Here is an 18,990-nt window from a genome sequence, read left to right as displayed (position 1 = left end):
TCATATTATTCCAAATTTTCCTCATCCATATATCATAGCAAGAGGAATTTCCTGACAAATCAGACAGCTGCCAAAAAGTAAAATGTTTTTTTCTTTTTTGTGCTCATTTAAAGTACAATAAGACCTGGAAGTGAAGTCAGCATTGGCGTCCTAGACAGCATTCCCATTTTCTAATTATACAGATGGAACAACAATTCACACAAACATACAATGATTTTTTTAAAGATTATATTTGTACTCTGCCTCAAATTATCTTTTTTTCCTGTTATGAGTAAACAAGAACTTATACCACAAACAAATTCAGAAAAAAAAAAGCATTATTGTGCTATTCCTTCCATCTTAAAGCAAATGGTGAAAAATGCAGACATAAAGAAAATAACTGTTAATAATTAGATTTATTGTGACAGAATGAGCTCATCAGAACTTGTTAATTTGGCAACAGAAGCCAATGGGCTTTCTAAATATCTAGTTTCTTTTGATGCAGACATATTCAAATATTTAAAACGTGCATGAAAGCAGTAATAACTCAGCTATGTGGCATTTCAATTTTAATGTAATATGCTTACATTCAATTGTATGCCAGAAACTGGCAGAGATTTCTATATTAACCAAACCAAAATGACAATATTTTCAAGTTTAGACTCATTATTTATTGGTAGAAATCAATTATTTGTTAAATATATTACTTCATTTGTCAACTGTATTCCAAAGTACTCATTACATGGCAATCTTGCCACAGAGGATTTATGACTAGTAGAATACACAACTTATATTTATATAGTCATCTATGATCAGAAACATCTGAAATGATTTGAAGACAAATATTCCTTTTCTGTCCTACATATTTTAAAACTTTATATTATGCCAGAAGAAAGCATTTTTCTCAACACAGATCATATATATTAAATATTAATCAGTGGTTAGCTTCCAAAAATAAGCAAACTCTATGATAAGAAGCACCTCAGTATCTGCTAGTCAGATTTTCCCTTGGGAAAAGACAGAGGGTCAAATCATTTGACAAGCTTTCTTACTATATTCTTTTTTTCAGTTGAAGATTCCAGACCTGACACTCCATTCTGTCACATCAGTTTGACATTGACTTCATTGGAGTCAAGTCAGTGTAAAACTAGTGTAATCGAATGGAGAAACAGGCCTGCTACTTGCACACTGAACTGATCACTTTCTGAAAATCAGGCTCTTAAGATATTTTTCAGCTTGCATATGAAAAAAATGGAGGGATCCAGAATCATTACTCAACTTTGAAAAACTTGGACAACAAGTTTAATTTGTCAAGAAAACTAATCAGGATTTCATAAACTCTTATGCGTCTGACAAAGTTGGTATTCACCCACGAAAGCTTATGCTCCAATACGTCTTTTAGTCTATAAGGTGCCACAGGACTCTTCGTTGCTTTTTACAGATCCAGACTAACACAGCTACCCCTCTGATAATAAACTCTTATAGTTTCCTTCAATCTGCACCTCCATAATTTGGAAGCTAATTCTCTCGGCCAACTAGCCGAGTTACAAGAAGTTACATCTACAAGAAGTACTGAAGCGAGGACTACTAAGATTTATTCCAGCATCAGGAAAACCACATTTTTTTTTCCAGGCTCACACCCAGGCTATTTTACATTTGACCATCTGGTGGCTGGCAATTTCTTCCCTCACGCCAGAATTATCCACAGCTGAATTTTGGCTGGTTTGTTACAACAAATGCTCTCACTCCTTTGACACAGGAACCTTTCCCAGCATGCTCCTCTTTCAGTTGCTGGCCCTCTAAATTCTGAATAAACTTACAGAACGTATTTTAGAAGCTGTGGGCTGTAACTACGTCCCTTGAATTCAGTAAGTATTTGGGTATTTTTCCTCTTTTTAGACACACTGATGCCCTTTCCTTCCAGGTTTGATTTTTATGCTTCCTGTAGCCTATTTTCCCCCAAGTTTACCAAACAACTGGTAGGTTGTCAATCCCCCTCAACTCTTTGTCTGACTCCTACCTACTACAGTCATGCAAAGATCTCATTAATGAGTCAATCAAACAGGCATCCCGCAGAGGACATACATATCCAGCTCAGAATAAAGGAGACAGAAAGCATTTGGAGGTACCTTGGAGGGAATAAGAAGACTTAGGACAGCCTTCCATCAGAGCCTTCATACCACTAGGAATAAGAGTCCCTTTGTACCAGAGGCACCATGGTGCCAAATGGTTATGCCAAACCAAGCCACATGTGATGATAATCTGGTTCTCTAATCTCCTAGGGAAAGGGAACACAGAAGAAGGCAGTTTCCACTCTTCCCCTCTCCCTCCGATTACAACCACCTGCTTTTTGTCAGCAGACTAAAATTCCAAGCCTCAACTATACAGTTATTCTACTGGGGAGGGTTGTATGGCTTGCTTCTTTAACTGACCCCCTCCCCATCGCTTATACTCCCTAAGAAGTTAGCATTTAGTCAGCAGCATCAGAAACAAAAATATTTAATTCTCTCACATCTGTACATAGAATCTGACACACACACACAAAGTATGAGTAAACTACTCAGATACAAGTTGGATGATCAAAAGCTGGGTAGCAAGCAAGTACATGAGCAACAAGAGTAGAGAGCGGTTTTATCTTTATAATGTGTTGGGTTTGGGTTTTTTTTTAAAACTAGGATTTAGTTAAATCTCACTGATTTGGTGAGATTACAGTGATATCAGTATGAGCACACCCTATAACCATCATAACTCGCACCTGACTGTACCTATATCAGGTAGTGATGCAGAGGCCTAAACCTGCCTGTATTTAGTTTTGTGATATAGGTTTTGTTTTGTTTTTAACTCCAAATATGCAGTTCCCTGTGTGTTAGTCAAGTTAATCAAGTAATTAATGCAAGTGCATTCAAAGCCTCTGTTTCTAAATGAAAGTGTTCTGATCTGAGTTGATAAATCAGTGTGTGCTGATTGGTTTCAGATGCTACATTCAGATTATTTTGTGTAAGAATCTAGCTAGTCAGTAAACTTTTATGTCCTGATCCTTGTCCCGGATATTATTGTGCCTCATAAAGTGGCTCACATTCTGTTATCCATTACACTGGTATAAATTTAGAGTGATTGAATGGATTTCAATATTGTTGCAAAGTTGTCGTTAAAGAGGAAGTGAATTCTTTAAGGTGATGAGACTAAAAGGGTTTACCAGTGGTGTGAATGATATCTCTTGTTTCTTTCTGTACTTGCCTAATGCACAAGCATTTTAAAATGTTGTGTTCAAGTTAGTTCACAGATTCCCTGTGATTCACAGAAATATCCTAAACAGGATGTTTATGTGGCCAGTGATCAGACATGCCTACCCTGTGGGGAAAAAAATGCAGAAATCGGGCTTGTTTTTGGCTTAATTGGCTTGTGAGTTGCTTGTTGGCTAGTTTTTGACTTGTAGCTTGTTTGACTTGTAGCTTGTTGTAGTTTGTTGCTGCTTTTTTTTCTTATCGGTTCCCAGCAAGCAGGGGCAAGGGGGAAGAGAGCCAGGGGTGCACAGCGGGTCCACCATAGTCCCAGACTGCATGGCAGGGGGATCTAGTCACATAGAGGGTTGGGGTTCTTAGGGATTGGCTTGTTTTGGCCTTGTTTTGAAATGGGATTAGCTTGATTTTTTGTTTATTGTGTAAGTCGGGGTGTTTATTTACCATGTGAAAGTGCAACTGTGCCACTGAGGAGGCCAATTTGAAAATTACATAATATATGCCCGGACTTGCCATATGGGTGTAGAGCTATTCTTTTTCACAAACTACAAGATATATTAATGAAAAATTCTCTGAAGTTATCTAATGTGGAATTAATGCTCTGCACTATCTGCTGTTTGAGACTCAGTACATGTAACATTAACAGTCTTGTAAAAATAGATGCGCATGGATGCGAAACTAAATTATTTTCTCAGCTAAGCAGAGCATAAAGCAGAACTGCCACAACCAAGTCCAAAATTAGCTTCAACTTCTGGTATGACGGTTTATATAGACAGACATTTTGCTTCTTTTCACTGAGTTTCCATTATTACTGGATTTGAAGATCTGGCCATTGCCACAGGACAGTGATTCATCACTTAAATAGGGCTGGGATGGGGGAGGGAGTGCGGGGTGCTGTGTGCAGGAAGGGGCTCAGGGCAAAGGGTTGGAGTGTAGGAGGGGGCGGGAGTGTGGGAGGGGGCTCAGGGCAGGGGATTGGGGTGCAGGAGGGGTGTGGCGGGGGCTCAGGGCAGGGGATTGGGGTTCAGAAGGGGTGCGGAGGGCTCAGGGCAGGGGGTTGGGGTTGCGGGGTGTGGCAGGGGGTTGGGGTGCAGGATGCAGGAGAGGTTCAGGGTGTGGGTTCTGGCCCAGTGCTGCTTACCCTGAGCGGCTCCGGGGTGACAGTGGCACGCAGCGGGGCTAAGGCAGGTTCCCTGCCTGCCCTGGCCCCGCACTGCTCCTGGAAGTGGCCGGCATCACGTGCCTGTGGCCTCTAGGGGATGGTGGGGGGCAGAGGGCTCCACGCACTGCCTCGCCTGTGGGTACCTATCATATTCTATGATTCTACCTCCCCTGAAGCACCCATTGGCCACGGTTCCTCATTTCCAGCCAATGGGAGCTGCGGGGGGCAGTGCCTGGGGCTACAGGGATGTGGTGCCAGCTGCTTCCGGGAGTGGCACGGGGCCAGGGCAGGCAGGAAGCCTGCCTTAATCCCGCTCCGCCATGGGGCTGGCAATCCCGTGGGCTGGATCCAAAGCTCTGATGGGCTGGATCCAGCTCACGGGCTGTAGTTTGCCCACCTGTGTTGTTGTACATTTTAAAAAAAAACAATCCCCCCCTTATTAAAACCTGATTAATGCTTGTAGCTGAAGTGGGTCCTCTATAAAGTGGATATAAGATAGATCATATGAATGAGTATTAGGTCCACTAAAATCATCACCTACCAACCAGATAGAGTTTTTAAAATGTGATTAACTACTGGTTGAGGCTAAAGTTTCAAAAAGTAGATCCTAGTAAGCAACACAAGGCATAGGACAAGAGCTAGTATACTACTGGCATTTTTGGACACTGACAGAGTGATCCAGCACCAATGAATAGCTTTACAGTATTGTAAGGGAGAGTAATGAAAGGATAATGCAAAATGTATGTTTCTTAGCACTATCAGATATTTGCACATGCCAAGAGGGGCCATTATAAAAGCTCAACAACTCCGTATATATTTAGTATTCAGCTGTGTGTTTGTACTGGTGGTGGGACAGCAGTTTCTCTACCTTGAGAAACTGATTTCAACAGACAATATTGGTATGAATGCTCAGAGTTGTGGAGTTCTTATTGACATGGAGCCAAATTCATCACTGGCTTACACCCATTGCAATCCCATTAAAGGCTTTTCATTTTGACAGCCCCTTCCATTATTAAAAGTTTTTATTACAGTTCCTTATTTTGTAAGGTGTACTTTTAGGGACTAATTCACCACTTCACTATTCCAATTTTTGCCATTGTAATTCCACTGAAATCAACAGAATAACTCCAGCATGAGGTTGAAGTAAGGCAGTGGTGAATCAGCCTCTTTCTATATTTTTCTGTCAAAACACAATGACTGTAAATCATATAAAACTGTGATTCTATCCTCCCTCAACCAATACAAGAAGAGAGGGAAAACTAGGGGATTTGCAACATACTAAATTTAAAATCTCTCCAAGACGGGTAAGTTGTTGGAAAGAGGTCAAGGAAGATTTAGGAAGTGGTTACTGATGTGCACTAACTCCTTGGCACCAAAACTCAAGATATCAGTATACAAACTAACAAGGGCTTTGGCCTGGATCATTCATTTCCAAGGACAAATTCCCAGTGGGAAAGAACTACTTACAAGAGACTCATTGGGTTCAATGGACTTGCTCACATGCTTAAAGTTCTGTCTCAGGTACTTATACTAGGGTTACCATATTTTGTGCCTCCAAAAGGAGGACACTCCACGGGGCCCCGCCCACGCCCCCAGCCCCGCCCACGCCCCAACTCCGCCCCTTCCCCAAAGTCTCCGCCCCCTCCCCTGCTTCCTGCGAACATTTGATTCGCGGGAAGCCTGAAGCAGGTAAGGGGGGTGTGGGGGGAGGAGGCGCGGCCCAGGCTGGCCCTCCCGGCATTTCCAGCCTGGGTCGGCTCGGGCCCTGGGGTGCCGGCCCCGGGCCCTGCCGAACACCCCCGGCCCGCCCAGCACTGCCGGTCCCCGGCCCGGCCCCCGGCCGAGCACCCCCGGCACCGCACTGCCGGTCCCCAGCCCAGCCCTCGGCACCGCACCGCTGTCCCGTCCCCCGTCCCCGCCGTCCCGTCCCCCGAGCCCCCGGCCCGGCACCGCCGTCCTGTCCCCCAAGCCCCCGGCCCGGCCCCCGAGCCCCCGGCCCGGCACCGCCGGCCCGGCCCCGGAGCCCCCAAGCCCCCGGCCCGGCACCGCCGGCCCGGCCCCGGAGCCCCCGAGCCCCCGGCCCGGCCCGGTCTGTCTGGGAGTGGGGGTGTGGATAAGGGTTGGGGCAATCAGGGGACAGGTAGGGGGTAGGGTCCTAGGGGGCCAGTTAGGATGGGGGGAAGGCCTCAGGAGGGGGGCAGTCAGGGGACAAAGAGCAGGGAGGCTTAGGTAGGGGGTGGAGTAATGGGGGGCAGTTAGGTAGGGTTACCATACCTCTGGTTTTTCCCGGACATGTCCGGCTTTTTGATCCTCAAATCCCTGTCCGGGGGGAATTGCCAAAAAGCTGAACATGTCCGGGAAAATAGCTTTGCCGGCATCCCTGACCCAGTCCCCTGCTTCCCTTGTGGCTCCCGCAGGCTGCGAGCTGCAGGCGGATTCCCCTGCGGCGGCTGCTGCTGCTCACCCCAGACACCTCAGCTCTGTGTAGCTGAAGAGCCGAGCTGCCTTAGTGCTACCGGCTTCATGGTTTGCTGGGCAGCCCCCAGACCTCCAGACCCTGCGCCCCCAGCCGGGCGCTTCCCCGCCTGGGCTCCGGCTGCACTGGGGAAGCACCCGGCCAGGGGCAGGATCTGGAGGTCTGGGGGCTGCCTGGCAAACCGTGAAGCCAGTAGCCCTCGGGCAGCTGTTTCGTGGCTGGGAGGGAGGAGGGGGAATGCGGGGTGCTCAGGGGAGGGGGCGGAGTTGGGGCGGGGACTTTAGGGAAGAGGCGGAGTTGGGGCGGGGCCAGGGCTAGGGCCCCGTGGAGTGTCCTCTTTTTTTTAATGAGGAAATATGGTAACCCTAGTACACTGCCTTGTTAATTAGATTAGCTTGCTGAGACCGCAGCTGCTGTCAGCAAGCTCCCTCCCTTCCTCCGTCCTGAGCCCTGTCATGTTTCCCCCCTGCTCTATGGAAGATGGGGTAAGCAGGGTGTTTGGGGGGGACACCCTGACATTAGCCCCCCTCTTCTTCTCCTCCCCCCGCACAGCAAGCAGGAGTCTCGGGGAGCAGCTCCAAGGCAGAGGGCAGAAGCAGCACATGGCAGTGGGGGGAGGGACAGCTGCAATTGCTAGCCTGCTGGGCAGCTGCTGCACAGGGAACTTACGGGAGAGGGGAGCTGATGCGGGGGCTGCCGGTCCAAGCTGGTTCCAAGCCCCCACCAGCTAGCTGCAACGGACTGCTCTTCCTGCAAGCAGTGGACATTAGAAGGGAGCATTGCACAACTTTAAACGAGCACGTTCCCTAATTGATAAGCAACGTAACAATGAAACAATGTTAACCGGGACGACTTTAAGTGAGGAGTTACTGTATATGAAACTATCAAATCACAGAGCTGGAAGGGAATTACACCATCCGTATAACTGCAGTCCTGCCTGGAATACAGGTTTCTATCTGGGTGCCTCAATAACAGAAAAATATTGACAAATTGAAAGGCGTTCAGAGAAAAGGAACACAAATTATTAGGGGGTTGGACTGACTTTAAGTACAAGCCAAATGCTGTTCAGTTTACCTATGCAATGGCTAATGGAGGCAAGGGGAGAAGAGGAAATGTCATAATAATCAACTTGTCCCTTATGCACATCAGAGAGGGAGAGAAATGGTACCTGGGGGCATAGTGGGATAAAATCAAAAAATAAAAAATTTAGCATGATTACCAGGAAAAACTTCATGACACTAATATTAATTAAATTCTTCCTAGGCAAATGGTAGAAGCTCCAGTGCTTGGGTTGTTTAGAACTAGACTGACTAAAACATGAGAAAAACCATCCTGCACTGGCATGGCAATAGACTAGATGCTCTAATAGGTCCTTCTCCTCTCTAATTTCTGTTGATCCCATTCTAAACACAGAGAGGTCACAACTGAAGCCACAGAGACAAATTCTCTTTCAATTTTTGATGTGTTTGCAAGAGGGTAGAATTCCAGTTGTCACATCTGAACTCACCCTGGCATTTTGGTTCCAGGTCAGAAACAAAACTGGAAGGAGCCTTAAATTCTCTGCCTCTGTTTCCTGAATGAGGATGAGCTCAGTTATTTATCTTCCTTACATGGTCACTGTGAGGGTTAACTAGTTAATGCTTGTAAAAATTTGTGAAGCTAGAAAGTGCTATATAATAAATGCTAAGGGCTGAATCCCAGAGCCTGGGAGGAAGAAAGGACCTATTTTCTGTTTTGGATCCCAAACCAGTCACTCTCATGATTAAAGCCCAAATCTTTAATCTTGACAACAAAAAAATGATCCTACCATAAATTTGGGACCAACATTTTGTGAAATTTTGGGGTTGTCAAGACTGAACCTGAACTCTAGCCCTGCTTTGATCTGCAGCTTGAACCCCAGCGCTAGTCTCATCTGGATCCAGATTTTAAACCTGAATTGAATGGAAATCTACTCTTCACTGCTAGTACTTCTCTGTAATGTGTCAGACCAAAGCCCTGGATCCAACAATACTTTGAATGTTGAGGAAGTTTGGATCCAGATCTTAATGTTGTGGCTCTGCTTCTCAGAAAAAGAGATGCTAGCTGCCTCTTTCCTAGTTTAAAACAGAAGTAGCGGTTGGGAGGGAAAGGATCAGGATGTACCACTTCTCCCCTATTACTTTTCATACTGACTCTTCCGTTCAAAAAGCAATGACTATTTGGCCTGTGCCAATATCACAGATGAGTGCAGTATAGCTACCCATCTTAGTCACTTCTTCCTTCTCAGAAATGCAGATTTATCAAAGTGTCCCTGTTAAGTTTATTCTACACAATACCCCCAAATGCACATTTGCAATATATCCCTTATAACATTGTTTTCCACAAAGTAAAAAGGCTATCTAATCATAAATAAAATATATAAACCTATATATAAATATAATATATATAAACCTACCTGAAAGATTTTTCTGGCAATCCCCAAAATCAAAACACCCTTCAAGATTTCAATATAGAATGCAGTATATCACTTTAACAAAGATGATATGAGAGCTATAGAAGAGATATGAGAAGTACTTGTCAAACAGCATTGCAGAATTTAGCTGAATGACTCATGGTCAGACCACACTTTGAATTGCAGAAGGGGAGAATGTTTATGTATATGTTTCTGACACACATGAAATGTATATGTTCTGATATAATAAAAGAATCACTTCTGCTATTTTATTGACACCACACTTGCTATAAATATTTTAAAGTGGCCAGTGAATGTAATGCACTTAGCATCTTCCTCCGAGAAATAAAGTGCACTGCTCTTAGAGTGCCGCCTGCTGGATAATTTACATGATATAATGACAAAGGAAGATGCTCATTCTGTTTCACATGGAGCATGCTGGAATGATGGCCTTCTAAAAATAGCTGGAGTGGGGATGCATACAGCTTATATCTGAGGGTAAATTAAAATCTACTGTGATGGAGAGAAAAAGATGAAATGGTCACGTAACATGATCCCACTCTATGTATCTTAGCCTTACTGGGTTGTTGTTGTTGTTTTTTTTTTAATTGGTTAAAAGAATACTTTATACTTTAATTAGTAATAGAAATGCTAATTATTTTGTTTTGCTGTTGAGTTGATTTAATGTGTAGAATAAAAAGTTCTTGAGCAGTATTTTCTAACTTTTCTGCCATGAATAAATGTTAGAGGAAATGTAAGTGATCTTTGTGCTTAATATAGAAAATTAAGGAAAAAAGACTAGACTTTCTAAATCTAAAAACAAATATTTGGGATAACAGCTCTGCCAATTTCTAGAACTGCTATAATGAAAACCAATGTATAAAATGTACTGCTAATATGCAAACTCACTTACTTCCATTGTTCCTCTGTTGATAATCTTAACGCATCTCCCTGAAACAGACATAAAACTAATATTACAGCTTGACAATGTACAATAATCAGGAGGGTTTCCTTCTCAAAGTCCCCTTCCCCCTGTACCAATGGTAAGACATATTTAAATCAAATACATATGCCACAGTTTCCCTCAAGTAAACTATGGACTCCATCTCATTCCCCCAGAAATAGGTGGGGAATTCTGCCATTAATTCAGTTTGAGCAAGATCAAGGTCCCAAAACTGAATGGAAGACCAAAAGCAAAATTTATATCAGTTGGAATTTTTGTTATGCTTGTTCTAGGATGGTACATTAAGATGATGAATTTATCATAAAATATAATGTCCTTTAACTTTCTCCTTAAATCCCTGGGGATAAAATATAGCAATTGTGTAAAAAAATTATCAGGTTGAGTTTAAAGCTAAGTATACTCTAGAGTGACTTACAAATATAAAGCTTAATTCTGCATTTGTTGCTGGTATGATTTGTCCTGTTGAAGTCTCATAGATCTATAGCATCGTTCACATAAGTAAGGGCTGATGGATCAAGCCCAGAGAGTGAAGTGTCTAGATACTGCATATTAGAACTGGTTGAAATATTTAATACAAAACTTTTTAAAACTTAAAGTAGGTTAGTTCCGAAGGTGAAATGTGTACATGAAAATTTGTTTTTCTTCAAAATATTCTGATTTTTAAAATTTGAAACAAACGAAAACCTGCAATTTCTTTTTAAAATCAAAACTGAAAATGCATTCCCCTTTTTCAGTGGCAAGTGAAAAAAGGGGGATATAGAGAAGGGAAAGACAGAGGAAGGGAAAATACTAAAAATGGATTTCTATTTTTCTGTTTTTCCATTAAAACCCACAAGTTTAAAAAAATTTTCAAAAAAAAAAAAATCCAGAAAATTATTTTTTGAAAATTTTCACAAAACAGTCTTGCCATTTCCCAACCAGTTATTTTGTATCCTGTTAATACATTTGGACCAAATCCTGAGACAGGGCCGGCTCCAGCATTTCTGCCGCCCCAAGCAAAAAAAAAACAAAAAAAAACAAACCGCGATTGCAATTGCGACCGGCGGTGGCAATTGGGGGGGAAAAGAAAAAAAAAGCCACAATCGGCGGTGGCAGTTCAGCGGCAGGTCCTTCGCTCCTAGAGGGAGTGAGGGACCTGCCGCCTCTGAATTGCCGCACATGCCGCCCCTCTCCCTTGGCCGCCGCAAGCACCTGCTTGTTAAGCTGGTGCCTGGAGCCGACCCTGTCCTGAGAATATATTGACTACAGTGGGACTACTCATGTGCATATGTTTTACATTCATTTTATTTATTTAGAGGTATTTCTAGGGTGCTGTTTGCTATAGGAATCCTAACAGTAGGACTTAAAGCAAAATGCCAGCACAAGGGAGAATCTAGGGCTAGATTGTAACTTTTTAATCTACCCTGAATAAAGGGGTGGCATATAGCTGCACCAACCCACAGGAGGAATTGCAACTCTCAATCCCCTTGGGCATCTAACTGCCATGGAACCAAAGCTCTTCCCACTCTCTGCCCCATCCCATCTCCTGACCACCACTTGTTTGCAGGAGGGAGTATTAAGCAAGTAGCTCCTGCTCTCTTCTCTGTGGCTGGAGCTACATTGGAGTAAGGGGAGGCGTGGGAGGGGAAGTACTTAGGGTGACCAGATCGCAAGAGTAAAATATTGGGACACGTGGGGGAGGGGAAGCCACAGTCCCCACCTGAACCATGTGGGAGAGAGATGCATAGCCCTAGGAAGCAGTAAGAGGAGCACATTGCCTGGATCCAGCCTCCGCTACAAGCCACGGGGACACACGGCCCAGCTCCAGCTCCAGCCCCAGCTGCAAGCTGCAGGTCGGGGGCACACAGCCCTGGCTCCAGCTCCCGACGCAAGCCAGGGTTGCGTGGCCCTGGCTCTGGCCCCCACCGCAAGGGGGGGTTCTCAGGGCTGGGGCAGTGAGTTGGGGCATGAGAGAGGGGTTTGGGGCTCTGACTCCCAGAGGGAATTTAGGTGCAGGAGGATGCTCAGGGCTGGGGCAGGGACTTGGTGTGCGGAAGGGGGTGCAGGCTCCGGATGGCGCTTACCTCAGGCAGCTCCCTGGAAGTGGAAACATTTCCCTCCTAGGGTCCTAGGCAGAGATGTGGTTATGCGGCCCTATGTGATACCTTGCCTGCAGGTGCTGCCTCCACAGCTCCCACTAGCCGTGGTTCCCGGCCAATGGGAGCTGTAGAGATGGCGCTCATGGTGGGGGCAGCATGCAGAGTCCCCCCACCCCGGCAGCTCCTGCGCCTAGGACCCAGAAGGCTATGTCGCCACTTCCGGGGAGCTGTGTGGAGCCGGTTGGGTAGGGAGCCTGACAGCCCCGTGCCAACCCGAGGCCCGGCAACCCTACAATATTGGGACAACTGGCATCCCGATCGTGCATCAGTCAGGACGTGGGACGGAATTCAATACTGGGACAGTCCCAATTTTATCGGGACATCTGGTCACCCTAGAAAAGTACTCCTCTGGACAGCTCAGACATTGAGTCTGAGTCTAATCAGCAAGGGTTACAAAACACAAACTTTATTTTACTCTGTGTATGTGCACGCACTAATGTGACTTTATAAAACTATTTAATTCTGAAACTGCACATTTGCAAAGTTCTCTCTAGAAATCAGTTGAAAACAAGTTAAAAAGGCTGCAGTTATGCTGAAGAGCTGGAAATGGCACTATACTCTTTATTCACTTCTAGAATGTCATTACCTAGCTACTAATGTATCCAATCATCTTGCAGAATTGATAACTTTTAGACCATGTTAAAACGTTTCCTGTAATACTAGTCAGTCTTGGTTTTGCTGTCACTCTACCAAAAGGTTTGTAATGTAATCAGGAGTCACCAGGTCATTTTCCTCAAGATCACAAATACTTACATCTTCTGTCTGTTGGACTGATCTATTTAGAAAGAAAAGTGCTTGAACTAAAAATAAATTAATTTAAACTTGAAAAACAGGAACCCATTTGATGGTATTGAACCATGCTCTCTGTATGTATGTGTGCACCAACAGGTGGAAGGGGAAGAAATTTGGGAATAATATTGGGACACTTTTAACCCAAACCAGTAGGTCAAGATTTAAAAAAAAAACAAAAAAACTTGTCTGTTTTTAGATGGCTGTAGACTTGATATCAATATAGAAAGCATCCTCAGCATAACATTGTATAAAGAGCTCTGCCACTGGAATTACAGTCAAATTCACCTCTTTTCATGCATATTTCCTTAGTAATGAAGAATGATGAGAGAGAAAAACAAAAAAATCTGCTCTGTATGTAAAATCCTTACTATATAGATTACCTTTCAAAAGTTGCTGTTTACCCTATCTGTCAAAGCTGCTGATGGCAAAGACTAGAATTTATTTATGCAGCAAAAAACTCAAGTTCAGAGTGTCTGTCAGGTGAAAAGTGCTCCCTAATGAAGTGTAAAGCAATATCCTCCATTTTAAAAATGGACAGCACTGGAAAACCTATTTCCAATCTGTAATTTTACATGACTATGAAACACAACCATAAGTAAATCCCATATTTGTTTTTTGACCAGCTAATTACACTGTGGCAAAATATACAGACTGGAAATATGGGTGTAGACGAGTAGATACTGTGGTGTACAATTCTTATTTCCTGGACTCATCTTTTGTTTGGGTGACTAACAGGTTTGTTTTTTCTCTTTATCACACTCTTCAATAAAGACATGGCTATCTGCACCTTCTGCGATAATTATCATATTGGTCTAAGTTTACACTATACAATTTTGTTCCCATTTTTCAGCACCTGTTTATTGTGTATCTTGTCTTAAATTAGACTGTAAGGCCCTTGGGGCAAGCACCATGTATTCTTATGCACTTGTATAGCACCCAGCACAAACGATCCTTGCTCCTGATTGGGGCCTTTGGATGCTACCAAGATGCAAATGAATAATACTTATAATTAATATAAGTTGTCGTGTATGGATTCATAGATTCATAGATTATAGGACTGGAAGGGACCTCGAGAGGTCATCGAGTCCAGTCCCCTGCCCGCATGGCAGGACCAAATACTGTCTAGACCATCCCTGATAGACATTTATCTAACCTACTCTTAAATATCTCCAGAGACGGAGATTCCACAACCTCCCTAGGCAATTTGTTCCAGTGTTTAACCACCCTGACAGTTAGGAACTTTTTCCTAGTGTCCAACCTAGACCTCCCTTGCTGCAGTTTAAACCCATTGTTTCTGGTTCTATCCTTAGAGGCTAAGGTGAACAAGTTCTCTCCCTCCTCCTTATGACACCCTTTTAGATACCTGAAAACTGTTATCATGTCCCCTCTCAGTCTTCTCTTTTCCAAACTAAACAAACCCAATTCTTTCAGCCTTCCTTCAGAGGTCATGTTCTCAAGACCTTTAATCATTCTTGTTGCTCTTCTTTGGACCCTTTCCAATTTCTCCACATCTTTTTTAAAATGCGGCGCCCAGAACTGGACACAATACTCCAGCTGAGGCCTAACCAGAGCAGAGTAGAGCGGAAGAATGACTTCTCGTGTCTTGCTCACAACACACCTGTTAATACATCCCAGAATCATGTTTGCTTTTTTTGCAACAGCATCACACTGTTGACTCATATTTAGCTTGTGGTCCACTATAACCCCTAGATCCCTTTCTGCCGTACTCCTTCCTAGACAGTCTTTTCCCATTCTGTATGTGTGAAATTGATTTTTCCTTCCTAAGTGGAGCACTTTGCATTTGTCTTTGTTAAACTTCATCCTGTTTAACTCAGACCATTTCTCCAATTTGTCCAGATCATTTTGAATTATGACCCGGTCCTCCAAAGTAGTTGCAATCCCTCCCAGTTTGGTATCATCTGCAAACTTAATAAGCGTACTTTCTATGCCAATATCTAAGTCGTTGATGAAGATATTGAACAGAGCTGGTCCCAAACCAGACCCCTCCGGTACCCCACTCGTTATGCCTTTCCAGCAGGATTGGGAACCATTAATAACAACTCTCTGAGTACGGTTATCCAGCCAGTTATGCACTCACCTTATAGTAGCCCCATCTAAATTGTATTTGCCTAGTTTATCGATAAGAATATCATGCGAGACCGTATCAAATGCCTTACTAAAGTCTAGGTATACCACATCCACCGCTTCACCCTTATCCACAAGGCTCGTTATCCTATCAAAGAAAGCTATCAGATTGGTTTGACATGATTTGTTCTTCACAAATCCATGCTGGCTGTTCCCTATCACCTTACCACCTTCCAAGTGTTTGCAGATGATTTCCTTAATTACTTGCTCCATTATCTTCCCTGGCACAGAAGTTAAACTAACTGGTCTGTAGTTTCCTGGGTTGTTTTTATTTCCCTTTTTATAGATGGGCACTATATTTGCCCTTTTCCAGTCTTCTGGAATCTCTCCCGTCTCCCATGACTTTCCAAAGATAATAGCTAGAGGCTCAGATACCTCCTCTATTAGCTCCTTGAGTATTCTAGGATGCATTTCATCAGGCCCGGGTGACTTGCAGGCATCTAACTTTTCTAAGTGATTTTTAACTTGTTCTTTTTTTATTTTATCCGCTAAACCTACCCCCTTCCCATTAGTATTCACTATGTTAGGCATTCCTTCAGACTTCTCGGTGAAGACCGAAACAAAGAAGTCATTAAGCATCTCTGCCATTTCCAAGTTTCCTGTTACTGTTTCTCCCTCTTCACTAAGCAGTGGGCCTACCCTGTCTTTGGTCTTCCTCTTGCTTCTAATGTATTGATAAAAAGTCTTCTTGTTTCCTTTTATTCCCGTAGCTAGTTTGAGCTCATTTTGTGCCTTTGCCTTTCTAATCTTGCCCCTGCATTCCTGTGTTGTTTGCCTATATTCATCCTTTGTAATCTGTCCTAGTTTCCATTTTTTATATGACTCCTTTTTATTTTTTAGATCGTGCAAGATCTCGTGGTTAAGCCAAGGTGGTCTTTTGCCACATTTTCTATCTTTCCTAACCAACGGAATAGCTTGCTTTTGGGCCCTTAATAGTGTCCCTTTGAAAAACTGCCAACTCTCCTCAGTTGTTTTTCCCCTCAGTCTTGATTCCCATGGGACCTTACCTATCAGCTCTCTGAGCTTCCCAAAATCTGCCTTCCTGAAATCCATTGTCTCTATTTTGCTGTTCTCCCTTCTACCCTTCCTTAGAACTGCAAACTCTATGATTTCATGATCACTTTCACCCAGGCTGCCTTCTACTTTCACATTCTCAACGAGTTCCTCCCTATTTGTTAAAATCAAGTCTAGAACAGCTTCCCCCCTAGTAGCTTGAAGACCTAATACCACTGTTCTAAGGGCCTCTTCAATTTTTTACAGTGTGTGTACATATGTATGTACATACTCTTTGGGGGAGAGGCAGAAAGTCCTGCTGCATGGGCTGGCAGTCCACAAACCCAAAAGCTAAGTGTTCCCTCAAGCAGGGGTAAGGAAAATTCCTATATTTGGGATTTGTTTTGAGCACATTTTAAGTCTTTCCCCTGGGTGTATGTGCTTAAATGAGACATTCTCGCTTCTCGGCCTACTGGCTAAGAGAGGTGAAAACATTATCTAGTATCCCATTAATTAATTACTGTTTTGTAAAGAATTTTGAGATGTTGGGATGGAAGATACTAGTGGAAAGAACAGGCTTGATTTGGCAAACCTTTCTACATGTTAGTAAAGGCTTTCAGGATCAAACCCGTAACCTGCAGTTGTTAAAATCTCCCTCACTCAACTCATGAGTTTGTTATACCCCTGGAGCATAAGGAATTATTCATGGGGTTTCTTCCTGCGCTGTAGTTTTTGCTTCTTGCTTCTGATTTTTGTTTAGACAAGGGTTGTGATTTGGGGCCCAAATGTAAGTAGAAGCTATAGCGTAAGGCCTGCAATATGATTTGGGCGAGTAAGTGCTACTCAGATAAGAACGGGTTGCAGATCTGGCTTACATTCAGGCAGGGGAAACTGACAAATAATCGCTACAGCAAAAAGACACTGAGTCAAATCTCTCTGGCGGAGTTCCGTTTCTCTTTACACAACTTGGAAATTTTTAATAAAGTGGGATTAATAACAGCGAAATTACAGTGAATTGATACAAACCCCTAAGAACCAATATCTTCCTCCATATTCGTACAACTTCCCCATGTTATGATCCGCCCCTCAAATGACCCCCCGAACATACTAAAACAGCACCCCCTCCATGCTACACAACCCCCACCCCCAGCTGATACAAACCCTGCTCCCAATAACACACCTTCCCCTCTGCTCCACCCCCATGTATGCAACGTCCTCCCGGCGCCACAATCAACAACGCCGTTGAAAAACCTGGCTCTAAGCTGTCTCAATTGACTTCTATGGGGGCGGGCTCGGGGTCCAGCCCTCTAGCCCCCACCCCGCATCACCTTCGCGGAGGGGGCGCGGCTGCTGCAGCGCCGCCGTTATCTGTTCGTGCCGGGCCTGGAGCCCCCGGAGCTGCGCCGTGGCTAGGGCCATGGCCCTGCTCTCCCCGGCGCTCTAGTGCGGAGCAGCTGCGCCGGCGGCTCCCAGCGGCAGCATCCCCGCGGCGGAGCGGCCGGGCGGGCTGGGTGCCAGGCAGGGGGCTGGGTGCAAGCGCTGATTAGGAGCCCGGTGGCACCGGGAGAGGGGCTCTGGCAGCTGTGGGAGGGCAGGGCTGACTCACGGGAAGTGGCAGCCGCGTTGGGGGGCCCATTTTCAGAAATGGCTGGAAGGCCTTGAGCCTCCCTTGGTCGAGCCCCCTCTTAGCTTGAATCAGGGCCTAAATTTGGCCTTGATCGCCCCTGTTTGCGGGGCCAGGAGAGGTCCCCATAGCGTGCAGGCGGGTAACAGATAACCTAGCAGCACAACCTGCATGCACAAGCTGGGTAACTGATGGCGCGTATTGCAGTGTGGCCTGCATATGCACATTTGGGTAAAGGCCCTTTCATGATGTAGTTTGACTACAAATGTCGTCTTTGGCATGGGAAGGCCAGTTTAGTGCATGCACACAGGTATGTGCTGTAACATTGGTGGGTGCAAATATATGCTTTAACTGAAAAATGACCTATTGGAGAAGGTTATCATCTCTCCTCCACTCCCAGTTTGTTTGTGTGTGTGTGTGTGTTTGTTTGTTGTGGTTATGTTTTTAGGGTAGCAAAATAGTTATACAAGAGACAAACGCACTGTATTTTAAAATAAACTTGTGTTGGTGTTGCTACTGTTAGCTTTTCATTCGTCATTAACATGTGCATAATATTTGGAGTGGAGGATTTTTCCAGTAACTTAGTGTTCTGAATGAGAGAGAACGTAGCTGACGTAATTATGTTTTATTAGACCAACTTCTGTTGGTGAGAGAAACAAGCTTTCCAGTTACGCAGTGCTCTGCCTTGTCCCCAGTCAGTTTGCTGTTTCTTCAGTAGTATTGGTGACTTTTTTTAAGTACTGGTGTTTTACTTTTATTGACCACTGGATGCACTTCTCCAGTACAAATATCACACTGGCCGTTCAACACAATGTCCCATATCAGACAGGGGGACTGCAGAATTTACCACTAAATAAAGTAGAAATGTACAAGGCAAAAACTATATTTTGCCCTAACCATTTCCTCTTTTATCACTTTTTAAACAAATGGGGGGGGGAAATGACAGGGGTGTGGACTGGGTAACAAGCTGAATGGCTGAACTGACATCCCATCTGGTACAGTAATAAATATGTTCAGTAATAATCTGCACATATTCTTGTCCAAGGA

This window comes from Malaclemys terrapin, chromosome 5 (assembly GCF_027887155.1).
Source record: "Malaclemys terrapin pileata isolate rMalTer1 chromosome 5, rMalTer1.hap1, whole genome shotgun sequence".
Lineage (NCBI taxonomy): Eukaryota > Metazoa > Chordata > Testudines > Emydidae > Malaclemys > Malaclemys terrapin.
The sequence above is the reverse complement of the archived record's forward strand: the minus strand, read 5'-3'. Positions refer to the sequence as shown.